The sequence below is a fragment of the Sinocyclocheilus anshuiensis genome, unplaced genomic scaffold (genome assembly GCF_001515605.1).
Source record: "Sinocyclocheilus anshuiensis isolate Anshui unplaced genomic scaffold, SAMN03320099.WGS_v1.1 scaffold478, whole genome shotgun sequence".
In the NCBI taxonomy this organism is placed as follows: Eukaryota; Metazoa; Chordata; class Actinopteri; order Cypriniformes; family Cyprinidae; genus Sinocyclocheilus; species Sinocyclocheilus anshuiensis.
Window position 1 is genome coordinate 1,051,703 of NW_015542376.1, and position 6,618 is coordinate 1,058,320.

General features: G+C 33.1%; 1 pseudogene; it reads left to right on the plus strand.

Annotated features, from left to right (window-relative positions):
* Nucleotides 1-6,249: 6,249 nt before the first annotated feature.
* LOC107692316 (macrophage mannose receptor 1-like) overlaps nucleotides 6,250-6,618 on the plus strand; it is a 9,067-nt pseudogene continuing 8,698 nt past the window's right edge.

The window sequence follows — 6,618 nt, forward strand, 5'->3', positions numbered from 1 at the left end:
TAAAAAGGTAAGAAAGAGATGGTTCTTTAAAGAACCTTTGACTGAATGGTTCTTTGTGGAACCAAAAAAGGTTTTTCTATGGCATCACTGTGAAGAAACTTTTGAAGCACCTTTATTTTTAAGAGTGTATTTATCTATTTTTTGGTTATTGGTAAAGTTATGTTTTATTCCCTGTAAAGTAGGAATAAAAAATGTTTTTAAAAATGTTATCTATTTTTAAAGCCCAGTGTCAGTGAAGATGGTGTGGTCAGAAATTCTGGTGTTTGTTGGAAATCTGAAGGAACATCTCCCAGCTTTCTACGACGATGTTGCCCTGATGACTGAGATAATTCACCTCTTAGGTGATGCAGATGTGGTCAAAAGTTTACATACACCTTGCAGAAATTGCCATTTTTTAATGATTCTACTTCTCTACCCTCTTACTGCTTAAATTATAAACATTTTGCAGATACTGCAAGGTGTATGTAAACTTTGGACTGCAACTGTGTCTATTGCTTTCACTCAACTGAACCATTTATAATGACTGGATATGTTTTATAACAATTATTGATCTTCTGGGGTTTTTTTTGTGTTTTTTTTTTCTTCTTTCCTCAAGGTATTTTTTTCTGACTTTCCTGCCTCTTTGGGGTCAAAAGTTTACATACACCTTGCAGAAATTGCCATTTTTTAATGATTCTACTTCTCTACCCTCTTACTGCTTAAATTATAAACATTTTGCAGATACTGCAAGGTGTATGTAAACTTTGGACTGCAACTGTGTCTATTGCTTTCACTCAACTGAACCATTTATAATGACTGGATATGTTTTATAACAATTGCTGTTCTTCTGTTTTTTTTTCTTTTTTTCCTCAAGGTATTTTTTTCTGACTTTCCTGCCTCTTTGGAACATTTCCGTTCACACGTACCGTGGAGAGATGGTGTGCAGCTTCATGACATTTGAAGTTTACTGCCGATAGAGAACTTCTGGGACATTGACAGACAGCACTTCCCAGCAAGTTCATTTGGAGTTATTTTTTTATTATTAATTCATTTATTTATTTAGTCAAACTTGCATTCACTAATGCTGGAGTAAGATTTTCGAAGAAAACTTTCAGTCCTGTTTAATGTTGGTGCTAGTAAAGGTTTGGGAACTAATGGCCTGGTTTCACAGACAGGGCTTAGACTAAGCCAGGATTAGGCCATAGTTCAGTAAGGACATTTAAGTAATTTTCATTAACATGCCTTAAAAAACATTACTGGTGTGCATCTTGAGACAAAACAAAGGCACTGATATTTTTAAAGATCAGTCAGTGCAATTTTCTTTCAGTTGAAACAACTCAGAATTACATTTTAGTCCGGGGCTGGTCTTAAGCCTTGTCTGTGAAACCGGGGGTACAATTAACACAGTTTGGTAATGTTTTACAGTAAGGTCTCATTTGTTGTACATGGAATTATATTTTTCTTGAATTTTTTTGTATTAAGTGTTTGTGTGTTAGTAATCATATACGTTATGGGGACCAAATGACTCCACAAGGATAGTAATACCAGTAAATTTTGACCTTGTGGACATTTTTAGGTCCCCAATGAGGAAACAGGCTTATACATCATACAGAATGATGTTTTCTATGATGGCGAGATTAGGTACTTTTGTATGCAAGTACTGTATGTAAGTGATTTTGCATTGTTCTCCAGACTCTAATAAGTGAGTTAAAGTGTTGTAACTGTATATAGTGTTGGGTTTTTCTTGTGCATCAGCAAAAAGCGTTTTTTTGTATTTGTTTTAGAAATTGTTTTGTCAATAAATGTAGAGGGTTTTCCATTTTGTTTGTGTTGATTGTAGCTAGGTAATTAAGAGATTTAAAAATATATATAAATATACAGAATTTCAACTTCATTGCCAGAGATATATGACATTGAAGTATATTTTAGTTCACATTAATTGCTTATTCAGAAGTACATATAAAATATACTTAAGTCCCACTTAAGTGGTTCAAAAATATCACTCAAAAGCTAATTGCAATTAATGTAATTTTAAACTGTAATATATTTGAAATCAAGTACAAATAATATGCATTTAGGTGGTCGAAAACATTACATTTAATTCACACTTAAGTGTATTGTTAACTGACATATTTTATATTTATATAAAATATATATTTATATTTTATATTTATAGTATATTTTAGTTAACATTAATTGCTTGTCAGTACATTAGTAGTACACTTTAACCATATTTTAAAGACACTAGAATCAATTATAAACACGTAATTGGACATATAAAGATGTACTAAAAAGTCCCACTTAAGTGGTTTAAAAAAATCACTCAAAAGTTCAACTTATTGCATTTAATATAACTTTAAAATGTGATACATTTGAAATGAATTACAAATACAATGTATTTAAGCAGCGAAAATAGTATATTTAATTTGCACTTACGTGTGTTCTTTTAAAGTATATTATTTCCATAATAAGTACACTTTATAAAAGTATACTTAAGTGCACTTCTTAAAGGTCCCATGACATGCTGCTTTTTGGATGCTTTTATATAGGTGGTCTAAGTGGTCCCTAGTACTGTATCTGAAGTCTCTTTCCCGAAATTCAGCCTTGGTGCAGACTTTCAGCCACTACGAGCCAGTCCCACAATGAGCTTTCCTTAGGACGTGCCATTTCTGTGTCTGTAGCTTTAAATGCTAATGAGGAGGAGAGAGGCGGGGCAACTGCCATGCTTCGCTCGTTTGCAAGCCATGATGTCTCTCGAAGGAAAAAAAAAATTGCGCTCGCCTCGCACGGTAGTAGCTAATTTTCTCATGTGCGGGCCAAATTCTCTGGGCGGGCAAAGCAGAGAAAGGGGAGGTAACCTTTCCCCGTATGACGACATAAAGGGAAGATTCCGGATTGGGCCATCTGAGCTTTCATTTTCTCAAAGGCAAAGCAGGATACCCAGGGCTCGGTTTACACCTATCGCCATTTCTAGCCACTGGGGGACCATAGGCAGGCTAGGGGAACTCATATTAATGTTAAAAAACCTCATAAAGTGAAATTTTCATGCCATGGGACCTTTAAGGGAATGACCATCAATTGATACACTGAATGTGCAACTATTTTGAGTAAGGGTGTAGCAGTAGAACGGTGTAAGCATAGAAATTGTTCATTGTTTCAATGTTTTAACTAAATGTTAATATACAGTTTTTATAAATTTAATGTGGGGTAGAAAGTTGAAATTTTCAAAATAAACCTTGAAGTGTTGTTTAATATACATTTGCAGAGAGTAATAATTTAATCAAATACATTTTTACACTCTTGGTATAAAATTATTTACTGAGGTGAATTCAACACTTCTGCAACATCACACTGCAACATCAGACGGCGACAAACGGCAACAGACACGTTTGTCAGGTTTTGTCTTAGTGTGTCACCCCTGTCGGAACTGATCTTTAGACACTTATATATACACCAGAAAAGAGTTCAATTTAACACCTGATTTGCTGTGCGTGTAGTTTGGGGGTATATACATTTTAGGTTTGCTTCTTTAAAATATAAATATTTTCTAACAATATAAGTCTTTACTATCACTTTTTATTAATTGAACACATCCTTGCTGAATAAAAGTAATATTTTCTTTCGAAAAAAAATAAGATTTCTTTCAAAAAAAAAGAAAAGAAAAGAAAAAATATCTGCTGACCCCTTTTTTGAATGGTAGTGTACATTATTACAAAAGATTTCTATTTTAAATAAATGCTGTTCTTTTTTACTTTTTATTCATCAAAGTATCCTGAACAAAGTATCACAGGTTCCAAAACAATTGTCATGGTTATTTTATTTTGGTTTAATTTTCAAGGACTTTTAGTTTGTTTCATCACTTTCTTGCTTCCTTTGTTCCCGCCACTCATCAGCATGGTCATTCATTAACGATCACACGTATAGTTTAATTATCTTGTTAGTTGCTCTGTGTATTTAAGTTCCTCTTGTGTTGCAATTCAGTGTCCGGTATTGTTCGTGTTTTTGTACATACTGTTATGTGCATGGATTACTTTCATTAAAATTACCTTAGTTTGGAACCTTATTGACTCATCTTCATCTTTGGAACTTGCAGTTTGTGTCAACAATATTATGCAGCTCAGCTATTTCCGACAGTGATAATAAATCAGCATATTAGAATTATTTCTGAAGGATCATGTGACACTGAAGACTGGAGTGATGATGATGAAAATACAAGCTTTGCATTACGGGAAGAAATTATATTTGAAAGTATATTAAAATAGAAACCCATTATTTTCAATTTCAATAATATTTCACAATATTAGTTTTTTTCTGTAATTTTGGTCAAATAAATATTGCCCAACCCTACTTTGGCCTAAATGATCTGTCATTCTTTTTTATTTAAAACTTTTAAAGAACACCAAAATGGTATATATATATATTGTTTGAAATTTGTTATGAATTTGGCAGAATTGTAAAGTTGATACTTTGTTTATTAAAAGGTAACAGAGCACAAAGCTTATTGCGATTATTGGACAGCAAGCATGCTACAAATAATATAAAGTTCTGGAGCTGCTTTTAGCAGGTGTGCCGTCAAAGCTGGTGATGAGAGAGATGAAGACTGTTATTCCACTAAAACATTGATGTGCAGCGTCTCAAACGTGATCACAAAACAATCAGGAAAATAGGCATTACATGCACATTTTTAAATCATAACATGTAAATTTATATAGTCGCCAGTGACGACCTCAGCAAAAATATCACTTACAAATTAATATTTTTGGTCGCAAATGCAGTTGTTTTAGGTGCAGTCTGGAGCCCTGTGCCACAATGCAATGCTCTCAACTTGACTTTCTATTTCGAGTGATATGAATGAAATGGAAGTAACCACAAATTTTAATTTCTCTTTCTGTATTCATTATTTGATCAGATTAGCAATCAGGACTACTGTAAAAATACAAAATAACCTTTGCTATTTATGATGACTGGATGCCACTCCATGCAAACGGATGACAACAATTTTGTTTTCCATTAAAAATAACTAAAAATCCTTAAAACGCATTTAATGGCTGATATTCATTTGGGGGACACTAGCTGGTGAGTCATTTAAAGTTTTTTGGGGGGCATTTTTAATGGTCAGAGTCGATTTAATATAAATACCTGTACAATCTTGAACAACATTATCCTACACTTATTTTCAAGTCTCCTATAAATTGTTTTCTTGTGTTCAACTCCTCAAATATAGGACTGTATGTTTGTATCACTCTGCTTTTCTGTATTTGTCCGAACACACTGCCAGTCTGTGCATATTAGTGGTGGGGATTTTTCAGAGACTCTTTCTACAGATTGCATTATTCTGTCAATAAGTGTCTTTGTTGAAAAAGACTAATTAATCCAGTAACAAAATATATGATTAGCTTCACGAATAAGTTATTGAATCCTTTACTCAACCAGTTTATTCCAAGACAAATTCATTCAGGAAGATCTATTGCATGCATTTCTGGATCTGTTGCAATTTTGATTCTGTTTTCATTCGATAAAAAACTGTAAATGTGAGCTGTCTGGCTGGTCGTCATTATCAGATAGTGTTTACATGAAATCAGGAAAACCCCAGTGTATGTATACTCAGCATTGTCTAACTTACCTTGAGAATGACCAATAATGGAGACCCATTCACACTGGCTATATGCATCTGGCCATTCAAGAAAGTCAACACTGTGCTTAAGTTGCATAGCTTGATGTAGGCAATTGTGTGGATAAAAAGAGACACCCTCTTCATCGCTGAAAAAAAACCCCAATAACTAGTTTGAACCAGTTGGGATTTAACATTCACTAAGCCTCTTTAACTATTGTTAATGTAGACTCACAATGAGTACATTTGATAGTGCAGCTTTGTGATCCAGGTCTCATGATGTCAGGAGTGTTTAAAGAAATGATCCACCCCTTTTACTTTAAAAACCATTATAAATACTAAGTTGGTCACATAATCTGAAATTGCCAACCAAGAACATCCAAAAGTAAACTACTGAATTCCTTTTTAAATCCATCCTATAAATCTTAGCATAATTATTTTTTTATTATATAAAATAACATTAATATTAAAGAATGGTTGTTATTACACTTTAAAATGTATTCATCTAATAGATGCTTTTATACAAAGATACCTACAAATAAGGAATTATATAAAAAGTATTTTGCACTATGTTTATACACGTAATAAGCATTTATATACAGATGTTATATTATTATTACATTACACAATATAAAAATACATATTGTTTCTTAACAGCTATGTTTCCATTGATTCTACTCTCTGGTAAGCCGATCATTTTCATATATATATATATATATATATATACAGTATATATAGTATATATATATCAATGATACTAAAATTACACTGTTACAAAAATACATAATACATATACTTTGCTTTCAGTCAGTCAGTTTTAGCCACTTTCTTGGTGGCTTCTATTGGTTTCAAGTACTCCAAAATGTTATGAGCTGAGATCATATTGAGGTCAGTCTTTTTCTTCCGGAGTACAGAAGTTAAATCGCTCTCTAGATGGGGTCACATCTGTAAACAGCATGAAACCTGCCCGACCTTCACCGCTGTCTCGCCGGACAGATCTGGCAGGCATTTATTTACAAGATTGGCTT